The sequence below is a fragment of the Mercenaria mercenaria genome, chromosome 14, assembly GCF_021730395.1.
Source record: "Mercenaria mercenaria strain notata chromosome 14, MADL_Memer_1, whole genome shotgun sequence".
Taxonomy (NCBI): domain Eukaryota; kingdom Metazoa; phylum Mollusca; class Bivalvia; order Venerida; family Veneridae; genus Mercenaria; species Mercenaria mercenaria.
The window spans coordinates 65,222,402-65,237,945 of NC_069374.1; positions in this window are offsets into that span (position 1 = coordinate 65,222,402).

Here is a 15,544-nt window from a genome sequence, read left to right on the forward strand (position 1 = left end):
TCCAGTTGCTAGGCGACAATTAGGTGTCAGTCTAAACAAGAAACTTATAACTGTGTTTGATATGGTCGTTTACGTATAACCTAACTTCAAAAAAAAAATCTCTGACAACTGAATCAGGGATTTTACTCTTTCACTCAGTGGTTAGAGCATTGGACTTCCACCCGTGCGACCTGGGTTGAATCCCGCCTCAGGCACTTAGCATTTTCCATCAATAAAATTCTGTTCTCTTTAAATTCTGTTACGCTCTGAAGTCGTAAGATTTTAAGAGAAGGCCAATTTTAAAGTTAGCCATTAACAGAAAGGAAGAATCAACATTTGGGATTTAGGTTGGTCTGTGTTGATAGTATGATTTTTTTTATTCTTGTTGTTAACTAATTTGGGTATATAATATAAAACATGTGACAAAAGAAACCAGTTGGCTTTAAAAACAACTAAATTAAATTCCATTTCCAATTGAGATATTTGCTAAGTAATTCAACCTTTGAATAAAGACCATCTGTAAGTAAGACCACTTTCGGGCTTTTCATAGTATGGTATTTATATACAGGTTTGACTGTAACTCTTATTCTAATACTGTAAGTGTATTAATATTAGCGGAGTACTAATTTTCGCGCTATTAGCGGGAACGGGCATGCGCTAATTCATATCTAGCGCTAATATTAGACTGAAATGAAAGGCTTTCCTAATAAAAAAGTAACATTTATCTATTGATAATACCGTAATTACATGCAAGAGAACACAGAGAAATACATATTTATTGTGTAAATATGACAATAACTGCATTCCTAACTAATATTCTGCAAAATGTTTCAAATAGAATCAAACCTGCTTGAACATTAGTGCAATCGTCATCTATTATTGTAAATTAAGTTGCATTTATTTTTATCTTCGCCATTGTCCATAAACATCGTATATAACACCTTCGGAGTAGATCGCCAGTTTGCCTGGTCACGCTTATTACGAGTGTTACCATAACATTTTACTGCTTTGTAAACAAACAATTATCACCATTCTGCACTGTATACATGTACAAAGTGTAAATAAAATATAATGGAGATAATAACATTTATTTAATACTAGTACGAGATTTTTCAACAGTATAAGAAGAAAGAAAAAGAAAACAGATCAACATGCATAATATGTATATATATATATATATATATATTGCTTTTTATTAAAAACAAAAGACTTAATACATATGCAAACTTAAAGAAAAAACGTGTATATATAGTCCCGGGCAGAACTGTTTCATACAACAGTCACGTTCGGGCCATTCCGTATTTGATCGGAAATTTGTGTTTCAGCTACCGCCAATTGGCTATTTGAGCGCTAATACACGTACGCGCTAATATGTCGAAACTACTCAATTTAAGGTGTTTGCGCTAAAATTTAGCTGCGCTAATATAAGTACACTTACAGTATGCTTTTCTCTGTTAAAACACGGATACGCTAGAATGACATCACATTAACGTGCTGTGACATCAATGTTTTTGTTGCGACCAAGAAAGATTGCTACTATATTTTATCTACTGTTTTAGATTAAGGGCAAATTAGAATCAAAATAATTTATAGCAAAACCGTGTTTTAACACTATTTATACACTCGGGCGGTAATACGTCGTACAAATAATTTCACTCTGGCTGTGCCGTCATGAAATTATTACGCCCGACGTATAACCACCCATCGTGCATAAATAGTGTTAAAACACTCTTTTGCTATACATTATTTCTTAAATTAACTGACATGAAAATAGTAAATGTCACATATTTCTTTTTTTCAGTCCTGTACATTCAACTTTGGACCTGGTTTATTAAAACACCTAGATTTATCTAGAAACCTCAACATTTACCAAGAAACACCTAGTCTAAGATTTATCCAGAAATACCTAGATTTATCCAGAAACATCACATTTATCAAAAAACACCTATATTTATCCAGAAACACCTAGATTTATCCAGAAACCTCAACATTTATCCAGAAACATCAAGATTTATCCAGAAACACCTAGAATTATCCAGAAACACCTAGATTTAGCCAGAAACACCTAGATTTAGCCAGAAACCTCAACATTTATCAAGAAACAAAAAGATTTATCCAGAATAATACTAAAATCACGGCTAGAATTCAATTTATCTTTTGCATTCAAGAAATATTCTGAGCTCAAGAAATTTAAGCTGGCAATATCTAAACTTTACCCACAATACTGATGGAAATTTATGTAAAAGAAACTTCATATAACTGTAATCATCTGACTATTTGTGCTTTATTTGTTTAACACATAAATATAAAGTGACTAAAACTACAATTTCACAGTAAAAAACTGCTGCACATCCATCACACTTTTGCACTCAGAATAATCTGCGAGTATCTGCAAATATCACTCCCATCCTTCATACTCCCTTTGTGATTTTGGAAGTGCTACATTTGAGCAATGGCTGTTAGCGGAATCATAATAAAATTTCTTTTTTTTTATTAAATTTTAAGTCTCCTGTCATATATTAAAATTGGAAAAGATTTACTGACCGGAGATCAAAACCCTCCATTTCCAAATGCTGTCCATAACGCTTATCACCTGTAGTGTCAGCATGTCTTTCCGTAAATCTGTAGAAAAAACAGTTTTCAAAACAGGGTCAGATGAAAGTAGTTTTGATTTAATTCCAACCATAAACTATTCCTCTAAAGAAATAGAGCTAACTAGTGAAACATACATTTTTTGGTTAAATACAAGTAAAAAGGTCGTAACGCTTTTTATTGGAATTTCAACATTATTAAATTAAATGCCGTGTTATTTCATATTTTTGTTAATCAATACCTCATATATATGTCATAGTTTTGTTCATCTGATTAATTCATTAGAAAGTATTACTGAATAAATTATTTTTATTACCTTCCATGATAGCTTTGACAGTATAGATTAGTTCAAATGCAACATTGAAAGAAATGCTTTTCTCACCATGAAAAAATGCTTATTCTCTATCTGGAAGCCGCTCTTTTTTAAACATAACATTAAAGTACTATAATGGAACTATAAAACTATCAGCAAATTTTCCAGGAAGAATATAAAGTCTGTTTAAATCGGTATAACTTGCTCTTCTAATAGTTTGTCACAATTAAATGTTATTTGTTAGCCTACCAAAAATACTGTCATTCCCCCAAAAATACTTGTATAAATCAGATATTCCAAACTCTGACAGTACATTTTAAGAAAACAACAGGGACATTCTGGCCCTATATATTCATCATTCACCTGATCCTAAATAAACCCAATGACCCAAAAACATACAGAACAACATTCTGGCTAGGTTTTGTGTAGGTTAGTTAGAAAATGCAACATATAGAGTGTTTTAGTAACATAGTGACCAACACTTTACTCTCAGATGACCAAGTATTTAATCAATACAAATATTCTGACCAATTTTCATGCATTTGAGGCCGAAAATGTGACCTCTACATTGACTTTTTCTAAGATCTTACTTAGTTGTCTAAAATGCAGATGACCAAATTTAAAATGTAACCAAGATTTCACCAGGCCAAACATTCTGACAATGTTTTATGTAAATTTGGGTGACCTAAATAGCTCACAAGTTGCTCAGGTGAGCTAAAATGTTATACTTGTCTATACTTCAACTTTTTCTAGTTTGACCAATAATTGTGCTAATTTTGGAAGGATTGTGAAAAACTATAAAATATACAGTCCTAGTCTGTGACTACTGTTGAGAGGGGGAGTAAAACTCTGTACTTACCTCAGCAGTCCTAGTCTGTGACTACTGTTGAGAGGAGATGTAAAACTCTGTACTTAACTCAGCAGTCCTAGTCTGTGACTACTGTTGAGAGGGGATGTAAAACTCTATACTTAACTCAGCAGTCCTAGTCTGTGACTACTGTTGAGAGGGGATGTAAAACTCTGTACTTACCTCGGCAGTCCTTGTCTGTAACTAATGTTGAGAGGGGAAGTAAAACTCTGTACATACCTCAGCAGTCCTACACTCAGTCACATTTAACCAACGCCAGACTGACCAGTCCTTGAACTATCCTCTTAATTCTGAGTGCTAAGCAAGGAAGCTACCTTTACCACCAACCCCATGGCCACCCACACCCAAAGCGGGCATTCTACTACTAGGCTACAAAGGCAGTGAATTTAGACAAACATTTTCAAAACAGGCACTTTTTAATAGTCATATAATTTACCTAATTGAAATTACAGTCAAAATTAATTTATATGTAATAGAAACAAATGGTCTTTGTGGAATAAATCTAAAGATCCAAACTTACCTGCCAATTAAAGAAGTTGACAAAAATACAATGTTTATAATAAATGACTGAAAATTCAACTAAAGAAATTCATTACTGTATGGAAAACAACTATTGAAACTTTATAATCAATCAACAACACTTTCCATAAAACTTGATTCCGTGAAAAAACTTAATTGTGGATTCCAATGTGTGCATATAAAATGAAAAATAATTTTAATTGTACATTTGAATTTAATATGGCAGATTCGTGCAACCGAGAAATCATAGAAGAGTTGTCCACAACAAATATTAATGATAGCACAGTAAATGTGTTTTTCTTACCTGAGCGACATTTTCCCTCTCATTCCATTTTATTGCACTAAGGAGCTTTGGTAATGTGTTAGGTTGATGCAAACAGTAATCTCTGAAATTGTGAATAATTTACAATGTATGTAACCCTTACCCTGCTATATTTCTAAAATGGACTGCTTATCATTCAACTTGGGCAATACAATTTATTATTCGAAGGGGTGTTCACTGGAAATTTACTGACTGAACTGCGAACTGTGCAGATCATGATCAGACTGCACGGATGTACAGGCTGATCATGATCTACACTGGTCGCAAAGGCAGAATTACTTGCCGCTAGCTGGCTACAGGTTAATGATGCAACCAGTAATCTCTGAAATCGTGAATGATTAACGATGTATTTAACATGTAGATACCAAAGTTGTAAAATCCATCAAAAACATATTTTCACAATCTTGATAAAAGCCAGGTTTGAATAACTGTATTTTCCTGTCTGTTACAACTGAAGCTTTTGTTTCCAATCATTTTATTAACTAGAAGATGCTTTTGTAGAAAAGCGTATGTCTCCCCCAATGCATAGTCGTATAGGCAAGAAGTCAATAGGGGACAGGAGCGAAAGTCAAAGAGACACTGTTGCTTAGCTGCAATAGGGATCATCTACTTGGCATGTCCAGTCATCCCACTAAGGTTCAACATTCTGGGCCTAGTGGTTCTCAAGTTATGAATTGGAAACTGTTTTCCATGTTCAGGCTCCTGTGACCTTGACCTTTGATCAAGTGACCCCAAAATCAAGAAGGGTCATCTACTCTGCATGTCCAATCATCATTTTAAGTTTCAACATTCTGGGTCAAGTGGTTCTCAAGTTATTGATTGGAAAGAGTTTTCCATGTTCAGCCCCCTGTGACCTTTGATGGAGTGACCCCAAAAACGATAGGGGCCATCTACTCTGTAAGTCCTACCATCCTATGAAGTTTGAAGGTTCTAGGTCACATTGTTCTCAAGTTATTGACCAGAAATGGATTTCCATTTTCTGTCCGCTGTAATCTTGACCTTTAATAGACTGACCCCAAAATCAATCGGTCATCTACTCAGTATTTCAAGTCATTCTATGAAGTTCCAACATTCTGGTTCAAGTGGTTCTCAAGTTACTGACCGGAAATGATTTTACATGATCAGGCCCCTGTTACCTTGACCTTTGACAGAGTGACACAAAAATCTATAGGGGTCATCACTCTGCATGTTCAATCATCCTATGTTTCAGAAGTTTCTACATTCTGGGTCAAGTGGTTCTCAAGTTATTGATCGGAAATGGTTTTCCATGTTCAGGCCCCTGTGTCCTTGACCATTAATAAAGTGGCCCCAAAATCGATAGGGGTCATCTACTCTGCATGACCAATCATCCTATGAAGTTTCAACATTCTGGGTAAAATCGTTCTCAAGTTACTGACTGGAAACTGTTTTCCATGTTCAGGCCCCTGTGACCTTGACCTTTAATAGAGTGACCCCAAAATCAATTGGGGCCATCTACTTTGCATGTCAAATCATTCTATGAAGTTTCAACATTCTGGGTTAAGTGGTTCTCAAGTTATTGATCGGAAATGGTTTTCAATATTCAGGCCCCTGTGACCTTGCCCTTTTACAGAGTGACCCCAAAATCAATTGGGGTCATCTATTTTGTATGTCAAATCATCTCATGAAGTTTCAACATTCTTGGTCGAGTGGTTCAGAAGTTATTGATCGGAAATGGTTTTCAATGTTCAGGCCCCTGTGTCCTTGATCTTTAACAGAGTGACCCCAAAATCAATAGAAGTCATCTACTTTGCATGACCAATCATCCTATAAAGTTTCGACATTCTGGATCAAGCGGTTCTCAAGTTATTGATCGGAAATGGTTTTCAATGTTCAGGCCTCTGTGACCTTGACCTTTGATGGAGTGGTCCCAAAAACAATAGGGTTCGTCTACTCTAGCAGCCCTACCACCTTAAGAAGTTTGAAGGTTCTAGGTAAAATGGTTCTCTAGTTATTGATCGGAAATGAAGTGTGACGGACGGACGGACGGACGTGACAGACGGACGGACAACGCCAAAACTATATCCCTCCGACTTCGTCGGGGGATAACAAAAGACTACTTTTAAAAACATACACGCCAACAACCTGTTTCATTAGAATGGAAGTGGTAACTGATATGTAATGACTGGTAAACGTTTAGTCATGTCTTTTTTTTATAACCTGGATGGACCTGACAAAAAAGGCCTATTGAACTTTGACCTCTAAGTATGACATTGGCCTTTAAGTTAGGGGTCTGTGTTTGTCCATGACACATTGTCTGATTATGGAATAAAATTGCTTCAACAATGACAGTGTTATGGACCAGACAGGAAAAAATTCTCAAAGCATGACCTAGACCTTTGAGCTAGAGTTCTGGGCGCTGAACACGACATATTATCTAATTATGGGGAACATTTGTGCCAAAAAACATTAAAATCCCTTGTTAGGCCATAAAAAATTTAATTCCTAGATTATCATCCAAATTTTGTTTAAAAAGGGGGCGGGGGTGGAGAATTTTATCTTTTATTTTTAAAACAATTATACTTCAGATCGACCAACAAACGCTTGTATACAGCTGGTTTCGCCACGATCATTCGGCACTTTATGATCTAGACTGCCCGAAATAAAATCATTGTATAGGTCCAGTAACGAGTTAGCATTGGAATAATTGCACCCAAACCAATCTTTGAGAGTTATTTCACATTGAAAATCCGCTACGATTATGAAAACCATAGTGAAAGGTGTTATTTTACAACAATGTGCAAGACTTTAATTTGCAACACGCTTTATCATGTTTATTTTGTAGCATCATTAAAACGAATATACGGCACCCTTCCGCGGTTCGTACATTTTGGGTTCTTACAGACCAGACAGGAAAGAAGCCATAAGGACATTTGACCTTCATGTGTGACCTTAACCTTTGAGCTAGTGGTACAGGTCTTGCTCACAACATGTCATCTTATTATGGGGAACATATATGCCAAGTAATATTAAAATCCCTTGATGGATGACAAAGTTACCTGAACAAATTAGGGGACGAACATTGCAATTCCTATATGCTGCCCAGGCATATAAAATAACACAGCCCAAAATGGCAAAGTTGAAAAAGGAGCATAACCTTGTAAAACAGCAAACTAAAGTCATAGAATCTGTGCACTGCATGTCATAAAGTTTGCCCGATTGTTTGAACAAGAGTTTGAAGGTTCAATCCATACCCACTACTGTTTACAGAGATATCATGTATATACAAAAACAAAACAAGACGGATTGTGTAATAACAGGCAAAGTGCAACAGCTCTAAATATGTTTTGATTAGTCAAGCCCCAAAAAAATCATTCAGAGGGCCTTTCTGACAAAAAGGTTAAGGTGTGGATTTGAACCTCAAAAGATTATTAACTTCTTTCATCTGCAGGTGCTTGCTTCTATTTGATAGGTAATTCAAGGAAAAACACACTAGGTCTTCCTTTACCACTAAAAGCTGGATAAGAGCTATGATATGACCTTAAGTGTGGATGTGCTTTACTTAACCTTTACCCTGCTAAATTTCTAAAATGAACTGGTCCATATCTCAATTTGGGCAATACCATTTATTATTCAAATGGGTGTTTACTGAAAATTTACTGACTGAATAGCGAACAGTGCAGACCATGATTAGCGTGCACAGTTGTGCAGGCTAATTCTGGTCTGCACTGGTCGGAAAGCCTGAATAGCAGACTAAAGGTTAATACCAAAGAAAGAAGAAAGGAATATAGAAATAGATGGCCAATAAAGTTTCTCCTATATAGCAACCAAATCTGCTAAAGCTGTGTTATGCTGACGGTTTAATAATGAAATAAACAAAATTGTGTTTACAGCTTATTTCAATTTATTTTATCCACAGCTTTTAGAAACACTTAATGAACAAGCAAATTCGATGAATTGGTATCCCCCGCCGAAAGGGTTTGTGGTGAGGAATGGCAAAAAGATATATCCGGCAAAAAGTTAAGGATGTTAATAAGAAGCAAATAATTTCATTAGTCAAAATCAATTTAACAGAAAACAAATGTTTAATTAAAGAGTACATAATAAATGTATGATACTTTGATCCTGACTAAAGAATTTATTTTGAATGGGATATGCTTACTGTAATAAGGTTAGCTTTTAAAATTAAATGCAGTTAATTGAAATGTGAGCTTGAAGTTTAACTGGAATGAAATATTGTCTTTGAGTGGTTTGGCACCAGGTGGTGCTGTTTTACATGTACATTTGAACTTAAAAGATCAGATGTCCTTAAGAGAACACAGGTAAGATATCTTGAACATGGCTGAGGGCAAGGTTTGTGCAGTCACAACTTAACATGTTGAAGGTTTGAACATATAAAAAAAAAAAAGGAATGGATGGAAATATATATATCTATATATAGATATATGTATATATTTATTTTTTTAGGGGGTGGGGGTGCAGGGAAATGGGAGAGGAAACAAAATTTCACATGTTGGTTATAAATATTGACTGAAAATTAAAAATAAAAAAAAAAAAGGTAAAAGGGTGAAGTTGGAGGGAGGGGGGGGGGGCAGAGGATGCATGATCAGTGCTAGGCATGACTGGGTGGAGAAGTGAGGTGGGGGAATGGTACAACTTGGAAGGTTTGAAAAAAATCTAAAATAAGAAATGAAAAAAAAAAAAATTTGGGAGGGGGGGGGGGGGGGGGGGTTGGAGGGGGAGGGGGTGTGACCAAGGCAAGTGGGTGACCAGGTGTGGGTGCGCAACTTCACATGTTTATAATAAATGTTCACAGAAAAGAATGAAAGAAATTTAATGAAATTCTGCCATTCTGTTAAGTTTGTTATGTAGAAATATGTGGATTTTTAGACAATTAAAGGGCAATAACTCTGAAGTTACAAAAAGAAATCCGTAAAAATTGTCTGTGCACAACCACATTATAGTGCTCTAAATTCTGTTAAAGTTTCATAGTTCTAGGTCAAACATATCAAAAGTTATGATGCAGAAATTGGCATATCTATAGATCTATAGTACCCTATATAGTTAACACTAGAAACTTCTAAGGGCCATAACTCTGGTGTTACTTGGGCAATCTGTCTGAAACTTGATGGGCCCCATAAGCTCATAGTTGTGAACATGTATATGAAGTTTGTTTGAAAAAAATCTAAAATAAGGAATGATTTTTTATTTTTTTTTTTGGGTGGGGGGGGGGGGTGTCGGGGGATAGCGGGGGGGTGTGTGATCAAGGTAAGGGGGTGACCAGGTGTGGGTAAACAACTTCACATGTTTACAATAAATGTTCATGGAAAAGAATGAAAGAAATTTAATGAAATTCTACCAAATGGTAAGTTTGTTATGTACAAATATGTGGATTTTTATACAATTAAAGGGCAATAACTCTTAATTTACAAATAAATCCAAATGAAATTGTGTGTACACAACCACATTATGGTGATCTAAATTCTGTTTAAGTTTCATAGTTCTAGGTCAAATATATCAAAAGTTATGATGCAGAAATTGCCATATTTATAGTACCCTATATAGTTAACACTAGAAACTTCTAAGGGCCATAACTCTGGTGTTACTTGGGCAATCTGACTGAAACTTGACGGGCCGCAAGAACTCATTGTGGTGAACATGTATATGAAGTTTTAAATAAATATTCCCAACCATTTCCTAGATATGGCTCCGGACGGACGGACGGACGGACGGACGGAAAGACGGACAGACGGACGGACGGACGGAAAGACGGACGGAAGGACGGACGGACGGACGGACGGACAACGCCAAAACTATATCCCTCCGACTTTCGTCGGGGGATAATAACTCGAAAAACATCTGTCACTACCATAACTCATATTAGCAAGTCTTCCTACTTTTCTTTGTTCTTAAGAAGCAATGTTTGTATTTTAATTGTATGCTTCTTTGCATCTTTTAACTACTCTTTTGTCAAGGAAAAAATTGTAACATTTTAACACATAAATAAATCAATTTTCATCACAAATTGTTGTCTTTTTTTCCGTCTGCTCAGTTATATGTCATGTATCTTGCAGTTGAACTGAACTTGGCGTAGGCTTTGATAACTTTGTTAACTGCTTCTAAAAAGTCTTTTTCTGTTGCAATCTTTCTACGAGCCCTGGTTGCGAACATTCCTGCTTCTGCACAAACGTTACGAATCTCAGCACCTGTAAGCGGTAAATATTCAACATGCTAAACTTTATGTTATCGAAGTTTGGTACATATGTTAAGACCCAAATTCATATTTGAAAAAATGAACAATTACTTCATAATATCTAGTATGTAAACATAAAACTAATATGTTTAAGAGTGTATAAACAGTACTGTGTTTAAGGTTTGAAACAACACACATCTAACACATGTTTTGTTAAGCACAGTGTAAATGTGTACCACCAATAAAACACTTTTGAATCAGTTGATCGACTTTCATCAAACTGAAGCATCGCCATAGTTATAACAGAATTTTTAGCTCGACTATTCAAAGAATAGGTAGAGCTATTGGACTCACCCGGCGTCCCGATTTGGTTAAGTTTTTGTAGGTAAGCTGGTATCTCAGAAACCACATGTGGGAATGGACTGAAACTTCACACACTTATTTACTGTGATCAACTGACTTACAGTGCACAAGTTTCATAACTCTATTTTGCCTTTTTACAAAATTATGCCCCTTTTTCGACTTAAATCTTTTGGTTAAAGTTTTATATGTAAGCTGGTATCTCAGTACCCGCTAATGGGAATGTATTGAAACTTCATACACTTGTTCACTGTGATGATCTGACATGCAGTGCACAGGTTTCATATTAACTCTACTTTGTATTCTAACAAAATTATGTCCCTTTTTCGACTTAAAAGTTTTTGGTTAAGTCTTTGTATGTAAGCTAGTATCTCAGTACCCACTAATGAAAATGGATTGAAACTTCACACACTTGTTCACGGTGATCTGACATGCAGTGCACAGGTTATATAACTCTACTTTGCATTTTTACAAAATTATGCCCCTTTTTCGACTTAGCAGTTTTTGGTTAAGTTTTTGTATGTTCACTGTGATGATCTGACATGCAGTGCACAGGTTATATAACTCTACTTTGCATTTTTACAAAATTATGCCCCTTTTTCGAGTTTTTGGTTAAGTTTTTGTATGTAAGCTGGTATCTCAGTACCCACTAATGGGAAGGGATCGAAACTTCACACACTTTTCCATTGTCGTGAGCTGATATGTATTGTACAGGTTCCATAGCCCTGTTTTGCATTTGTACAAAATTATGCCCCTTTTACGACTTTTATATTCATTCAATTGACAAGGCTGTTGAATAGTCGAGCGTTGCTGTCCTCCGACAGCATTTGTTTAAACAACTTCTTCTCATGAACCACACAATGGATCTTCATCTAGTTTGGCGTTTCGAGTCAGGCTTAACTCAAAATCTAGCAAAAAGTAAACAAAGACAACATTTATTCAAACATTGATTAAAAATCTTCATTGATCCTAGCGTTGTAGCTTTAATGAAGTTCTACATGTACAAAGTTAAATCCACACAAAACACTATTTTGTATAAACACTCAATAACTTGTCGTATAGAAACATGCAAGAACTCATTTACAACATTATTGATTGTACTTGATATTGATATACCCAATTATATTTAAATCAAGAATGAAGGAAACGTTTTAAGCGCTAAGTATATTTGTTTGGAAACATTTTTCCTATTCTTGCACGTCTTTGGTGATCCAGGCCTGGTAGAATCCACTCGAGTCGTATTCAGCACTTCAGATCAGGCTACTGTTTTAATAACTCTGTTGTGTGTGATAAATAAAAGAAATATACTTATTTAATGAAAATATATGTTCTTAAGTTAGAGTAATATCTATGTTCTAATCAGAAAAATATATTGCATACGATTACCTTTATATCACAAAAACATTTAATCCAATTCTTATAGATTTTTTATTATCGATTGCTTTTAATTAATGAGTTTTAAATTTAGCGCAGAAATATTTATTTCCTTATTAAATATTAAATTTAAACAGTAGGACATTAGGGCATGATCTTAAACTACAACAGCAAAGTATGTACGTAATTTATATTCATGCCATCTTAGTTGACAATATATCTATGAAGTATACAACATTTGAAGATATGGAATAGACGCCAAAAAATGAACTGACGAAATTAACCGTATCATTCTTTAAACCTTTCTTGATATTCCGACTTAAAATAAATATTGAAATATAGAGTAAAATATATTTGATATTTTGATATTAATTGTATTGACACGGAACTACATTTTCATACACGACTACGTAACTCGTAAAAACATCGAGTCATCTCTCGGTGAAAGATATTGCTCTAAAACGGAAACATATCCTCTATTCATTTACACTTTTCAAAAATTACGATTTGTGGTTCATATGGTGTCTGGTTTCTGCCATGTTAAGTTGTCGTGTTGGCGGGGCGATGATACGACAATACGACTATAGGAAAACACGACAAATACAGAGAGTGTGCAGTCATGTTGTCGTGTCGTCAGAGCGAGGACACAGCAATACGATACATTGACAAAAAAGAGTGCCAGAAATTTTATTGATATTTCATGCTTATTCTGTTGATCTGTCGTATTGTCGTGCTTTCGACTCACCATATCGTGTTGTGTCGGTGGGGCTATGACACGGTCATACGACAGCTTGACAAAATACGGATACCTAAACGACATTTTAATACCCACTTATATAATAAAATGGAGAAAAATATCTGTCGAGCTTGCTGTCTTTATTTGTCGTTAGTCCGTGTACAACCTACCAAACTGTCGTTTTGTTGTGTTCCTCTTCCGCATTAAAGCGACAGAACAACTGTTTTTGTACTTGTACTTGTCAAATATCATGTCTTTAAAGGATTTTTGCCTCGGCAATTTTTACCATGGCGCTCCCATTGCAGCATTGTGCAGTGACAGTTATTTGCCATGGCGGAATTTTGCCGTGGCAAAATGCAGTTCTTCGCCCTGGCATTTTTTTCTCACAAAAATGATAATGATACAAATAGTTATAATTCTGTCTAAACGTATGTCAAAAAATAGATTAAACATGTTTTATTTTCAGAAAATTTGAACAAAATCTGCCATGGTAAAATGACAAAATTTCCTGCCATGATAGAATTATTTTGACATGGCAATGCATTTTGCCACGGCAAAAACCGATCCGCCGTGGCAAGATACATATTTACAGAAAAGTAACGATATGAACGATATGAAATAAAACCAAACAAACTTTCAAACAGGTTAGTAAATACAACAATTGAAAAAAAAATCTTGTGAAGCTCTTATAAATATATGCTGAATTTGCCAATTACACAAAGGTACCACCGTAGCAAAACAGAAACCAGCGGTTATTATTAGCACAGTTGGACGCTAATGACTTTCATATCATGGTATGGTTCCAATAAACAAGGGTCGTTGTTTATTGGAATATCAGTCTTCCTTTTGGCTGTTTCAATATTTGATAAGTGGAAACTGAGTATTTCATATTTAAACTTTTCAATAACTACGTGATAACTTAAAAAAAATTATATATATTTTTGACGTTTTTATCAAAAAGTAAATGTTCGTTGTTCAGAGAAAACAATAAAATTATAAGGACTATTTTGGAATATATTACATATTTCATCATGTTTTAAGGAAGTGCATGAATTCAAATTTGATATTTAAGAAAAATGTGACATTCACTCATATAACTTTCATTTCATGAAACATAATAATTTAATTTTATCCTGTCATGTTACATTAAATAAATGGTGATTGCAAGTATATGATAAAAGCATTTCTCCATTATCTTTTAAAGTGTTTATATAAAGAACTCCAATACATTCAATAAAATTTATTATTTATGAGAAAAATTACCATATTAAATTTCATAAATATTACATTTTGTCTATCGCCTTTGGAAATATTGTCCTCTGTCGTTGGATATTAAATCATATGAAAAGAGTAAAACGCCAACGATTGTGAAATGTTATTCGCTGTGCATAATGCTTTAATCAGACTGAGTGTTAAATTTAATCAATAAATGCTAGCAAACCCAGTTGATCCTTCGTCATCTTTAGATGGAACATACTTTAATTTAGTATGAGAAGATATTTTTTCCGATGTTCCATACCTTTTCGAAACTGATATTTTCCTGTCTGCTTTAATGGCCTAGCAAAATATTTTGTCAGTGTCCGGTTAAAAAACATTTAAAAAGAAACAGTAAATATTTTATATATTTATATATTTTTGAGGAATAAGTAATGATATATTGAATCGTAAATGTATGGCTGCGTATGAACCTTAATATATAATGCTTTAAATGAATGTTTTGTATCTTTTTTTACAATTGTAATTACAAACATCAAAACGATACTTTTTAATGAGGTAGATCTACGTTTAATTATTTTCGAAGACTTATCATTCATAATTAGATGTGATTGTCGAAGGGATTCATATTCTTGAGCGTTATTGTTTGTAATTTTATTTATGGCATTGCTTGGTATACCGTGTTAAAAATGGCGTTTAAATAATTACAAATTGGGTAAATAATGCACACTTTTTCAACAACCCTCTACATTCGTGTATAAAAAGTCACAGTCTATTGAACCAAAATCGCAACGGGTTTATTTTAATAAAAGAGGTAATCGATAAAACTTTGTAATTTGATAGCTGAGACGATACGTTTACCGTCACGCAAGTAAATGATAAAATATACTGAAAGCTATGTCGGTGCACACTTAAAATCCATCTCAGATTTTTTGAACAAATCTCTTTTTAACAAATGAGTTTTAATCTAAAAAACAAAACAAATAAACAACAACAACAACAACAACTGTCACCTAAACACCTGATATATGCATTTTGCAGAAGAGAAGAGCGGACTTATATTACCTTAGCTTGGCAACAAAAAGAAGTAGATAAAATTTCTCGTAAATTAAAAA